The sequence below is a fragment of the Phascolarctos cinereus genome, unplaced genomic scaffold (genome assembly GCF_003287225.1).
Source record: "Phascolarctos cinereus isolate Bilbo 61053 unplaced genomic scaffold, phaCin_HiC Scaffold_4;HRSCAF=312, whole genome shotgun sequence".
Lineage (NCBI taxonomy): Eukaryota > Metazoa > Chordata > Mammalia > Diprotodontia > Phascolarctidae > Phascolarctos > Phascolarctos cinereus.
Window position 1 is genome coordinate 498743330 of NW_027555847.1, and position 14053 is coordinate 498757382.

At 41.3% G+C, this 14053-nt stretch overlaps 1 pseudogene; it reads left to right on the forward strand.

Moving 5' to 3' along the window:
* Window positions 1–3135: 3135 nt before the first annotated feature.
* LOC110195801 (large ribosomal subunit protein eL30 pseudogene) lies at window positions 3136–3568 on the forward strand (annotated as a pseudogene).
* Window positions 3569–14053: the final 10485 nt, after the last annotated feature.

Consider the following 14053-nt stretch of genomic DNA (forward strand, 5'->3'; position numbering starts at 1 on the left):
TATCCTTTCTATCTAATACCAACAGGACAGTTTCACAACTTGCTCAATACCTGGCAGGCCTAGATGAAAGTGAACTGGCTAAGATTGATTCCAGATACCAACCAGGTGTGATTAAATAGATACCAGATCTCCCTCCCACCTCTGCCCTGAGGCAGACCTTCTGCTGTGTGGTGCCTGGGGCAAGGTCAAGTAGGTACTTTGCTATTTTTCTTCCACATCTCATTTCCCTCTAGACATTGAAGGTAAATGGCCCACAAAAGTTGTGGGAGCAGTACTAGTCCACATATCTACAGACCTGATTAGGGTTAGTGTCATGGGAAACCAGAAAGTTAATGGGGAGAACAGGATTGCATTGGATAATGGGTGAAATTAATGCACGGGCTCTGGGCTGATGGTAATTTTTAAGCCAACAGTTCTGAGAAGCAAAGTAGGATTTCACTTTGCAAGTGCAAAATTAAGCACCTAGAGGGTTGGCCCTGGTTATTTGTTGTTGTTATTTGTCCTTCATTCTTGAAGGGGACCATGACATCAGGAAGGTGAGGCCATGACTTGCAAGTAAATTGAATGTAAGTGAACAGGGCTGTGCAAAGTCACCAACCTCACTTTCACCTCTAGAGCCACCTGGGTCCAGTGGCCAGTTATAGAGCAGGACAATGGGAGATAGCGGCTATTTCCTAATCTGTAATGTCCTAATATGCTGGACTCTTACACTATCCTTAGAGTTCCTTCTCCCTTTGACAGTCTCTGGCTGCCTCTGGCCTCCTTCAAGACTCAGTTCAAATCCAATTGTCTGCCCTTAGGGATTTACGTCTCAGGACCTTCCTATCTTCCATTTCCCGTATGTGTATATAGATAGATAGATAGATAGATAGATAGATAGATAGATAGATAGATAGATAGATAGATAGATAGATAGATAGATAGATATAGATAGATACATATAGATATATAGATATATAGATACATATAGATATATAGATATATATCTTTTACATAAACAGCTATTGGCATAAAACCTCCTCCATTAGAATACGAGCTTGAGGAAAGGAGCTGGGTCTTTGCTTTCTTTGTATTCTTAGAACCTGGCACATAACAGGCACTTAAGAAATGCTTGTTGACTGACTACGACTTTATGACCTCCTCCATTTTTCCCAGTTGCCAATCCCCACTCAATATTTTGTCAGCTAAAAACACTTTTACCACCAAAGGCCCTTATCTCTTAAAAACGACAATTTTTTTTTAATGACTCTTCCCTTTGATTCTCGGTCTTTAAGCAGAAGTCAGTGACTATCAACTATGCATTGTGGTGGAGACTATCTTTTGGGTACTGGTTAGACCAGATGACTGCTAGGGTTGTTTCAGCTCCAAGGTTCTATGACTCTCCTTATATTTTCCTTCTCCCATCTCAAGCTCCTGGTCCCTCTCATCCTTTACTCCCCTACCCTCTTTTTTTTTTTTGGTGAGGTAGTCGGGGTTAAGTGACTTGATGGCTCGTAAGTGTCAAGCATCAGAGGCTGGATTTGAACTCAGGTCCTCCTGACGTCAAGGCTGGAGCTTTATCCACCTTTCCACCTAGCTGCCCTTCCTCCTACCTTCTTTGCTGAGGATGTAGAGGGCAGGATGATCCAAAGCAAAAGATTTGCCGAAGGTCACAGAATTCACTGAAATTTACAGAGTATCAAAGCTGGAAGAAACCTTGAAGAGGCATCAAGTTTAGCTCTCTCACTTTACCAATGTGGAAACTGAAGCCCAGAGAAGTGAAAGGACTAATGTAAGATCACACAGTCAGTAAGTGATAAAATTGGAACTTGGATGCCCAATGCCTTTTCTATTACACCAGATTGCCTCCCAAGATATCTTACTGGTGAGGAGAAGAGATAACACTGGAAAACACTGTTGTAGACCAAACTCTCCTCCACCTTCCACACAGCTGTCAAAACGATATTCCTAAAGCATAGATCTGACCACATTACTCCCCTGCGCGAGAAGTTTCAGTAGCTCCCTATTGCCTCTAGAATAAAATGCTGACTATTCTGTTGAGTATTTAAATCCCTTAACACTACCAGCGCTTCCCCAACCTAGGACTCTTATGTTAGCCTTAGGTGGAGAAGACTGGCAATTGCTGCCTAGGAAACCTAGAAACATGACTGCCCATCCTGTCAGAGGCAGAGATAGTATGCACAGTCCTTCATGACACATGAGAGTATATGAGATCACCTAGAGTTTCCTTGTCAACCCCCCCTCTTTTTTTAACTAGCCTTCCACATAAAGAGATGACTCATTCTAGCTCTCCATTTAATAAGCAGCCTTTTTGAAAAAAAAAGCGTAATTGTACAGGCAGTTCTAGGACATCCCTAAAACCATAATAGAGCAGAATCTTAAGGCTGCTTTGAGGAAAACATCTCCAAGTACTTTTTTCTACAAAGCCTATGTTCTACTTACTCCTGGATTCAAAGAACTACTGGGTTTGATGTGGGGTGAGTTTAGGAATCATTGCATTTCACTTGGCTCGAGCCCCCAGCCCAGGCCACATAGGAACCACTAAAATAATGTGAACTTAGTTTGTGCCTCAATACTAGCCAACCAAGTAAGGAACATGCATTCTTTTTTTTTTTTTTTTGCTTAGGCAATCGGGGTTAAGTGACTTGCCCACGGTCACACAGCTAATAAGTGACAAGTGTCTGAGGCTGAATTTGAACCCAGGTTCTCCTGACTCTAAGGCCAGAGCTCTGTGCACTACGCCAGCTAGCTGCCCCAGGAACATGCTTTCTTAAAATAAAACATTTAACTAGAATTAAAACAATTGACAAAGTAATAAGAAAACACATCACATATATCACTCCCAAATGAATGCTAACTCTACCAATTCCCATTCGAGGAGCCTGGAGAAGGCCCTTGAAAAAGGGGTCATAATTCAAACTAGCAACACAACTCAAAGACGTATGACCCCAAAAGATCAAAGAAATAGGAAAAAGACCAATAATGTACCAAAATATTTACAGCAGCTCTCTGTAGTGGTAAAGGACTGAAAACTAAGGGGATGCCCAGGAATTGGGAAATGGCTGAACAAGTTACGGTACATGAATGAAATAGAATACTATTATTATACCGTAAGAAATGAAGAAAGAACCTTTCTCACTTCCTGGCCATCTTGGCGGCAGGTCTCTGGCTGAGGGTCCTCCCGCACAGCAGGCAGGAAGATGGTGGCCGCAAAGAAGACGAAAAAGTTCCTGGAGTCCATCAACTCGAGTCTCCAGCTGGTCATGAAAAGTGGCAAATACATGCTAGGCTACAAACAGACCTTGAAAATGATCAGACAAGGCAAAGCCAAATTGGTCATCTTAGCCAACAACTGCCCAGCCTTGAGGAAATCAGAGATTGAATATTACGCTATGTTGGCCAAAACTGGTGTGCATCACTACCGTGGCAAAAACATTGAATTGGGTACAGCATGTGGGAAGTACTACAGAGTGTGTACACTGGCTTTCATTGACCCAGGTGATTCTGACATCATTAGAAGCATGCCAGAACAGACCAGTGAGAAGTAAACTGTACAAAAGTATTCTTTAATAAACCGGGTCATAACTTGTTTTATAAAAAAAAAAAGAAAAGAAATGAAGAAAGAGAGCACTTTGATCAATATAATGATCAACCATGAATCCAGAGAAAATGCTGCCCACCTCATGATAGAGAGGCAACGGATTAATATGCTGAATGAAATACATTTTTAACATGAGTAATATGGGAATTTGTTTTGCATGAATATCCTTTTTTGGTACAAGGATTTTGTATTTCTTTTTCCCACCTCCAAACCAGAGTGGGGAGAGGGGGAGGAAAAATAAAATCAAATGCCTGATAATTGAAATATATGTGTGTGTATATTACATATACACATATATATGTATACACATGTGTGTATATATACATATATACATACATATATGTATACACATGTGTATATATGCATATATACATACATATATACGTGTGTGTGTGTGTGTGTGTGTGTGTGTGTGTGTGTGTGTGTGTGTGTGTATATATATATATATATATATATACAGTTCCAGACTCTCTTGGGGACTAACTTCAGACACGTGAAGGGATAAAAGATAGACCTGAGAAGCGGCAGACATGTACAGAAAGTGCCTCTCCACACCTCCCTGATTATCCAGCTTCCCTCCCTAGATTTTGGGGAATTTCCTCTTGGCTGAGATTGGTGTCTCTCTTTTGGACAAACTGAGATCTTATCTTCTCATTTTAAAAGTTACCATTTTAAAAGTGTATTTACTGGCACACATACTCTGTGTATTTTTTGGAATATTCTACTCTAAATACCTTCTCCAATTTCATCTTTGCCTTTTCTTTTTTTTTTTTGGTAAGGCAATCGGACTTGCCCAGGGTCACACAGCTAGTAAGCATCAAGTGTTTGGTCTGAAGTCGCATTTCAACTTAGGTCCCCCTGACTCCAAGGCCAGAGCTTTATCCACTGTGCCACCTGACTGCCCCTCCAATTTCTACTTTCTATATGCTTGGATAAGTGGGTCTGCTTGTTATTCAATATTTGTAAATGACTTTTATGTAAATAGCATTTTCTGGGAAACAGTGAAGTCTACATGTATAAGCTTGAGATAACCCTCCCCCCACAATTTAAGAAGGAGGCAGGTAGAATTGTAGTCCAGTATCCCTCTCAGAGACTAGAAAACAAAGCAGCTAACCTTTTCCCTTCTCTTGCCCTCCTTAAGACAGGAATCACAGTCTTCCCTGGAGAGCAGTGGGCAAGACTCCAGAGATATCTATCAATGTCTTCCATAAGCAACATTTAGCCAACCTAAGTGGACATACATTACCTGTGTGGGCAGCACACACTTTATGCAATTTAAAATTTTTACTCATGGTTAGGCCTGCAACAATGGTGCTCCCAAGGAGGTGCAAGTAGTATTCCTGGGCACTAGAAACATAACACTATAAATGTACATAAGCTACAGCTTTATACTTGAAGCTATATTTCTAGGTCTCTTCATTGAACACTCCCCCAGGGATTTAAATTAAGGAACAAAGGGCAATTGCAATGGGAAATACAGGCTTGACAACTGGCCAGCATTTGACTGGCCTGGCCAATAGTTTTTCTACAAAAGCTGGCTGGTGGTAGAAATCTACAACCAACCCTAGACTTTGCCAGAATCATTTTAATAAGCAAACAAAAAAATTATAACATTGTTTAGGAAATAAAATAGAGAGTAATTTCACTGTGGTAGAGTTTTTAATCTTTAATTAAATAATTAATCTCTATATTAGTTTCACTACCCCTGCCATTCCTGAACACTTTTTTTCAATCAAGAGACTTCCCAGGTTCTTCTAGGTCCTGCACAATGCCTTCCATTTGATTGGTGTAACTGTGTTAGTTCAGCTGCCTCTTAGAATTTTGAAAGTACAGTTTTAGTTCTACACAACCTTCCAAATGATCTGTGGTATGTGTACATTTAAGTCATTTTTATCTTCACAGTAATAAAAAATACTCCACTAACATCCTCTGCCTCACTGTGACACAGGGGTGACACTGAGTTCTTGAAAGTTTTGCCAATTTTCCCTTTTGCTCTGTTTCTTCTTTCACAACATGACTAATGTGGAAATATGTTTCCATGATTGCATATGTACAACCTTTATCAGATGGCTTGCCATCTTGGGGAGGGAGGAGAGGGAGAAAAATTTGGAACTCAAAATCTTATAAAAATGAATGCTGAAAACTATCTTTAGGGGGGTGGAGCCAAGATGGCAGAGTGAAAGCAGTGACTTGCTTGAGCTCTCCTCCAAACCCCTCCAAATACTCATAAAAAATGGCTCTAAACAAATTCTGAAGCAGCAGAACACACAAAAAGACAGAGTGAAACAAATATCCAGCCCAAGACAACCTGGATGATTAATCAGAAAGGTGTATCGCACCGGGCTGGCAGAGCGGCATGGGTGCGCAGGCCGCAGCAAACCTGGAGCAGGCCTCAGAGGACTGAATCGCCGGCAGCTGTGGAGGTTTCCAGACTCCTCAATCCACCAATGCCAAAAACAATTTAGAAGGTCAGTGGGAAAAGTCTGTTTTTCTGTTGGTGCTGAGAAAGGAAGGTGGGGTTTCAGCTCCATTCCCCAAGAGCGTGGCCCTGTGGCGGGGCAGCTGCTTCCCAAGCTTCTGGCCCACAGACTGAGGGGGAATCCAGTGGCTGATCAGAGAGGGATCACAGGGATCTCTTTGCCAGTGCTGAGGCAGGAATCTCTTGCTCTGCCCGTGTTTGGATCTGGGTCACAGTTCTGGGCAGCAGTGCTGGGGTGAGGAAGAGCGCTGGCTCGGTAGAGCTTGTAGTGGTTGTGGAGAGGAACCCCTCCTCACAGTTACAGGACAGAAAGGATTACTTGTAGTCGCAGGCCAGGAAAGGAGTAAACACCTCGCCCCTTATCATACCACCTTGGAAGAACTGAAAATTTACAGGGCCCTACAAGTGTCTCTGAAAACAGCTGTACAACCCCCCCCGAAGCTTGGGACAGTACATTCTCTACATTGGAAGCAGATTCGTACCTTAACAAAGAGTTTAAAACTCAAGTAATTGGCTGGGATCATGAGTAAGCAGTGCAAAAAGAGTCAGACCATGTTATCTTACTTTGGTGAAAAAGAAGATCAAAATATACAACCAGAAGAAGACAACAAAGTCAAAGTTCCTACATGCAAAGCCTCCAAGAAAAATATGAATCAGTCTCAGGCCTTGGAAGAGCTCAAAAGGGATCTTGAGAAGCAAGTAAGGGAAGTAGAGGAAAAACTGAGAGTGATGCAAGAAAGTCACGAAAAACAAGTCAACAGATTGCTAAAGGAGACCCAAAAAAATACTGAAGAAAATAACACCTTAAAAAATAGCCTAACCCAAATGGCAAAAGAGGTCCAAAAAGCCAATGAGGAGAAGAATGCCCTAAAAAGCAAAATTGGCCAAATGGAAAAGGAAGTCCAAAAGCTTACTGAAGAAAATACTTCCTTAAAAATTAGAATAGAGCAATTGGAAGATAGTGACTTTATGAGAAATCAAGACACAGTAGAACAAATCCAAAAGAATGAAAAATTAGAAAACAATGTGAAATATCTCATTGGAAAAACAACTGACCTGGAAAATAGATCCAGGAGAGAGAATTTAAAAATTATTGGACTATCTGAAAGCCATGATCAAAAAAAGAGCCTAGACATCATCTTTCAAGAAATTATCAAGGAAAACTGCCCTGATATAGTAGAACCAGAGGGCAAAATAGAAATTGAAAGAATCCACAGATCTCCTCCTGAAAGAGATCCCCAAAGGAAAACTCCTAGGAATATTATAGCCAAATTCCAGAGTTCCCAGGTCAAGGAGAAAATATTACAAGCTGCCAGAAGGAAACAGTTCAAGTACTGTGGAAACACAATCAGGATAACACAAGATTTAGCAGCTTCTACATTAAAGGACTGCAGGGCATGGAATATAATATTCCAGAGGGCAAAGGAGATAGGATTACAACCAAGAATCACCTACCCAGCAAAACTGAGTATAATCCTTCAGGGGAAAAAATGGTCATTCAGTGAAATAGAGGACTTTCAAGCATTCTTGATGAAAAGACCAGAGCTGAAGAAAATTTGACTTTCAAATACAGGACTCAAGTGGAACATGAAGAGGTAAACAGGAAAGAGAAATCATAAGAGACTTATTAAGATTGAACTGTTTACATTCCTGCATGGAAAGATGATATTTATAACTCATGAGACCTTTGTCAGTATTAGGGTAGTTGGAGGAAAAAAATTATATGTATGTATATATAGATAGATAGAGGGCACAGGGTGAGTTGAAGATTAAGGGGTCATATCTGGAGAATAAAATTAAGGGATGAGGGAAGATTATACTTGGAGAAGAAGAAAGGGAGAGGTAGAATGGGGTAAATTATCTCACAAAAAAAAACAGAAAAGAAAAGTCTCTTACAGTGGAGGGGAAACAGGGGAAGGTGAGAAGGAATGAGTGAATCTTATTCTCATAGGATTTGCTTAAGGAGGGAATAACATACACATTCAATTGGGTATGGAAATCTGTCTTACCCTACAGGAAAATAGGGGAGAAGGGGACAAGAGAGCGGGGATGATAGAGAGGAGGGCAGATTGGGAAAGGGTAATCAGAAGTAAATACTTCTGAGGAGGGACAGGGTCAAAAGAAAGAATAGAATAAATGGGAGGGCAGGATAGGATTAAGGGAAATAGAGTTAGTTTTTCACAACATGTCTAGTATGGATGTGTTTTGCATAACTGCACATGTACAACCTATATTGAGTTGCTTGCCTTTTCAATGAGGGTGGGTGGGGAGGGAGGAAGAGAGAAAATCTGAAACCTAAAGTTTTAAAAACATATGTTTAAAAAAGATGTTTTCACATGCTACTGGGAAATAAGAAATACAGGAAACAGGGTACAGAAGTCTATCCTGCCCTACAGGAAAATAGAAGGGGAAGGGGATAAGGGGGGGAGAGATAGAAGAGAGGACAGACTAGGGGAAGGGATATTCAGAATGCATGCCATCTTGGTGGGGGGAGGGTGAAAATTTGGAACTCAAAAACTTGTGGAAATGAATGTTGAAAACTAAAAATAAATAAATTTATATTTAAAAAAAACTATCTTTACCTGTAATTGGAAAAAATCAAATACTATTTACCACAAAAAAAAAAAAACCTTAAAAAGAAACAAAAAAAAATTTTGCCAATGACAAGTCCGACCAAGCTGGAAAAAGCAAATTAGGGCTGGTAATAAACTCTATTCAATTTAATTAGCACTTATTCAGTGCCTGCTGTGTGCCATACATTATAGTAGACACTGAGGTTGCAAGTACAAAAACTAAGTTCCTAGCAGCTAGATACAGTGGCTAGAGTGCTGGGCCTAGAATCAGGAAGACCTGAGTTCAAATCTGGCCTCAGGTATTTACTAGCTATGTGACCCTAGGAAAGTCACTTAATCCTGTTTGCCTCAGTTTCCTCATCTGTAAAATGAGCTGGAGAAGGAAATGACAAATCACTCCAGCATCTCTGACAAGAAAACTCCCAAAAGGGGTCACAAAGAGTCAGACAAGGCTGAAAAACAACTAAACGATAAGTCCCTTACCCCCCAAAGAACTTCCATTCCACTGAGAGAGAATGGGTATACAGAAACCAAAAACAAACTATATGGCCCAAAATGAAAAATAATGCAGTAACAACTGGGAGAGCCAGGAAAGGCCTCTCTTAGGGAACAGCACTTGAATAGGAGCTAGGTGCTCTAAAAAGCGGAGGTAAGAAGGGAGAGTGTTCTATTCATAGGGTGCAGAGGCATGGAAGTGAGAGAGAGAATATCAGCTGTCCAAGGCATATCACCAGGCTGGTTATAGGATAATGTCTGTTGTTGAGTCATTTTCAGTTGTGCCCCACTTTTCATGATTCATCTGGGCTTTTCTTGGCAAAAATACTGGAGTGGTTGGCCATTTTCTTCTCCAGTAGCAAACACACGTTAAGCGACTTGCCCAAGGTCACTCAGCTAGGAAGCTTCTGAACTCAGGTTTTTTATTTGAACTCAAGTCTTCCTGACTCTAAGCCTAATGCTCTATCCACTTACCACCTATCTGTCTCATATTCAAGTTATAATTATATGTAAAAATATGGTTATTTCCAGTCCAATGGAAACACGCAGTGCAAATTCAAATAATGCAACCACTTCCCAGGATTTATTATTTGTAGTTGTAGTCGTGGTCTAGGACTTAATTATCATATATTTTTTAATTTTATTGAATAATAAATACCACTTTACATGAATGTACCTTGTTATTAGTAAGGGAAATGTATCCCCTTTGTTTAGATTTTTTTTGTTCCTTTTTGAAGTATACTTAAGGTTTGATTTGCTATAATAATTAGTTTTTACTGTTTTAGCTTTATTTGCATTACCATTATTTTTCATAAAAATCTTATAAGTAGTAAATTGTGTATGATATTTAATAGTCTATGCTATTTTGTGAAGACTTTGTTTTGTGGGTTGCTATCATCAATGAATTTATCACAAAACAGCCAATCTCTGAGTGACGAACCTCTGCAGATTTATTGCTCAGCTGGGTTTGTCCTCTGACAACAGACACAGTGTCTGTCACCAGCACTGTATTCAAGCCTTTCCAACATGTTAGAGTTTATGCTTTGATTTCATTGCCTTTGAGATTCCAGAATCATGACCATGCCTCCATAAAACAACAGAAAAGGCTTTGTGGAAGAATGAGGATACATGCAATCAGAAATAGAGGTGAGTCAGGTAGGTACTGAAAATAAGGAATAACATATGGCCAGCCCAAGTGTTGCTTTGATAATCAACAATCACTTATTAAGTGCCTACTATGTACCAAGCACTGTTTTAGGTACTGAGGATACAAAAAAAGTGAAAGGAGGAGAGAGAAGAGGAGGGAGGGAGGGAAAGAGAGGTGGAGAGGGAGGGAGAGAGAGGTGGAGAGAGAGAGACAGAGAGAGAAAGAGAGACAGAGAGAGAGAGACAGAGAGAGACAGAGACAGAGACAGAGACAGAGACAGAGAGAGAGAGACAGAGAGCTCACTTATTAAGCACTTACCACGTGTTGAGCACTGGTGCTAAAGGCTGGGAATACAAATACAAGCAAAAAAGAATCTTATTTTCAAGGAGCTTATATTCTAATGGGGGAAGATAACACATAAAAGGTAGCTGGAAAGTGGTAGAGGGTGGCCATGTGGAGAGAGGAGGCAGAAAAGCTTAGAGAGTGAAGGGTGGAACCTGGCTAGAAGTGAGCATGGTGAGTATGGATGGCTTGAGAACTCCATGAAATGGTGGCTGGCAAATCACCAATCTAAGAAGAGGGCGCATGGAGCAGAGGCAGCTCCTAGCTGAGGAGGCAGCTGAGGAAGAGATGGAAAAGTCTGGAGAGTTAGAAGTGGATCCAGGAGATAAACAGGAAGTAAATACAGCAGAATTTTGGGGGAAAGCACTATTGGCTATTGGAGGGTCAGGAAAGGTCTAACACAAGTGATGGCACACAACGTATAAAAATACTTAGAGGAAGGCATTCAGCACCTTGGGTGGATACTTTGTGAGGCTCTATGGGAAAACATGGATAAAAATTGCCCAAGATATGAGAAAGTATGGATGGGTTGTGGTCTGGATCAAAGGAGGGAATATCAGTGAGATTATATATAGATCCTTTTAAGGACTTATTACGCCTGTAACTTGATAGTGTAGAAGATCCTTTTGTAATTTTTTTAAAAAATGCATTTTTAGTCAAAGTAAGCTCAAAATAGAATTTCTTTAAATAATAGTTCATATTTTAACACAACTTTTTATCTTTATGAAATGAAAGATAAAGCATTTATTAAGTGCTATATGTCAGGCACTGTGTTAAGTGCTTGGGATACAAGTACTGAATTTCATTGCATAATTTTTGCAGATTTTATGCCAAATTTTTTGCAAAAAAGTGGGGTGCGACCATTATGTGAAGCTTTAAAAATTGTGCCAATATTACTTCAAAATCATATATTACTAAACTGTCTTTGGTGCAAGATTATGATGCACAGAATACTCATAAATATACATTAAAATTGAATACTGACAATGCATGTGCACTGAGAATTCTAGGCTCGCAGCTGGCAATGTGCGAGAGATAAATGCGTATCCACTTGCCACTGACGAACACATTGCTGCTCTCTTTAGCTTTTAAGTGGCGTGATGAGCAGAATCATACCATGAAATGATTATGCGATGAAAGGTTATAAACCAATTTTTGGACTGAGGGGGGAAAAATCATCCAGAGTGTGACGATTATGCAATGGTAACGATTGTGCCACATAAGCAAGTCAGAGAGTACCTGTCCTCAGGGAGCTTGCATTCATTCTGGAGGTGACAAGACCATACACAAAGGAGGGCTGTAAATACAGAGCGTGGGAATGGTTCTAGGCAAGGTAAGATGAAGTTTGGCTGTCAGAGAGCAGGGTGATTCCTGGAGCTGAGTCCAAGTTTCCAGTGAGGAAGAGCTAACAACAAAGGTCAGACTGGAAGCCACATAGCTAACCTGAACTCATGGCTATTGCTTTTATTTTTTAATGTAATCCTCAATAATTTAGCTTATAATTTAAGTTGTAGGTTTTAATCATATAAAACTACAAGTTGTAATTGATATCAATAATCCAAATAGTATGGAGGGGGAAGGGAACCAGCACTTATTGAGTGCATGCTATGTGCCAGGCACTGTGCTAAGCGCTTCCCAAATATCATTTCACTTGATCCTCACAACAGCTCTTCGAGGTAGGCATTGTTATCCCCAGCTTACAGCAGAGGTAACAGAGGCAAGAAGAGATGAAGACTTTCCCAGGATCACCCAGCTACAAAGTGTCTGAGGCTGGATGCAAACCGAGGTCTTCCTAACTCCAGGCCCAGCACTTTTTCCAGTGCCCCACCAGCTGCAAAAGTAGTCCTTCCATCATTTTTTGGCCTCAGATAAAACAGTATTTTGAATTATGCCAACAGGTGATGAGGAAAATGTGAATATCTGAAGGCAGGGGGGAAGAGTCCTGTAGGGACAACTGTGAAGGCCAGGTGCCAGAGAAGGCTGAAGGGGACTCATCTGCTCATTCCTTTAGTAGATACCAAATACAAGGCACTGTAGGGGATCCAACAATGAGGTCCCTGCTCTTGAAGAATCTGCTGTCTCTTAGAAAGGTTAGGTGTATATCAATCAACATTTGTTAAGCACCTACTACATGCCAATTACTGTGCTAGGCTCTAGGGAGAGCTTACATTTTATCAAGGAGACAATATATATATACATATCAACTTTTTTTAAAATTTTTAGGCAATTGGGGTTAAGTGACTTGCCCAGGGTCACACAGCTAGTAAGTGTCAAGTGTTTGGTCCAAGGTCGGATTTGAACTCAGGTCTTCCTGACTTCAGGGCCGGTGCTCTAACCACTCTGTCACCTAGCTGCCTAGGTGGTCATATCCACTCCAGGCTAAGCCACTTTTGGTCACGTTCTCAGCTCTACCCTGCAGCCCCTGCTTTAAGAAAGGTCCCATGTGGGGTATACCCCAGGATACTTTAGTCGTTCAGGCGGAGGGATTTTTTTCTCTAGTTCCTAAACTGGGCTCAGGGAATATTCAGCATCTCAGACAAATTAAGGAATTATAATAATTTATTTGCCAGGGGGGTTGATGGAGGAGGGGAAATGAGCAAAGGGATGGGATGGTACTGTTGGTAAGAGCCAAAAATATCAGGCATGAAAATAGGAGAGGTTATGGTAGTGAGCCCCCTCAGAAAAGGATTATCTCCAAATGAACCAATGAATGCCCGCCGTGTTTGCCCCACATTGCTGGATGAAACCAGTTTGCTTTTGGCGGGTGCCCAAGGAAAACCCCACTGGGCCAGGTTTCAGAATGCCCAGAGGAGGCGCCTGCTAAACGGGCACCTTGGAAAGAAGAGTAAAGGGCTGTGCCAGTTCCTGCCCATTTCTTAGCCTAGCGTGGTTTTTGAGCATCAATTAAAAATGCCTCCATCCTGTTCTGCCTGTCTGCCAGGGGACAGGGTGGACTGACGAGGTCTGCCGCTCCTAATGCCAGAGAGAGTTGTGCCTCAGCTTTTCCAAAAAGCAGCATTTGGCAATGGCCCCGAGCGGGGCAGAAACACCAGCTCCTCCGGAAGCGTTCATGATGCGCCCCAGGGCAGGCAGGCGGGGCCCACAGAGCAAGTGCTTGGGTGGAGTGTTCGGGGCCCTCGCCGCCATGGGCTGTAAGTGCAGGGGAGATGGATAATGGCAACGGGGCTCAGGCAGTCTGAACTGGGGTCACACTCACGTTGTTTGTCTTTTTTTTTTTTTAAATGACATTTACCTCAAGAACAAGTCAAGTCAGGAAACATTAAGCACTTACTAAGTTACCAGGTACTGAACTAGGCATGGGAATGGAAACATTGGCAGAAAGAGAGTCGGTGATCTCAAGCAGCTTATATTCTCAAGGAGAAGGAGGAGGTGACAAAGGTGAAAGTCGGGGTGGG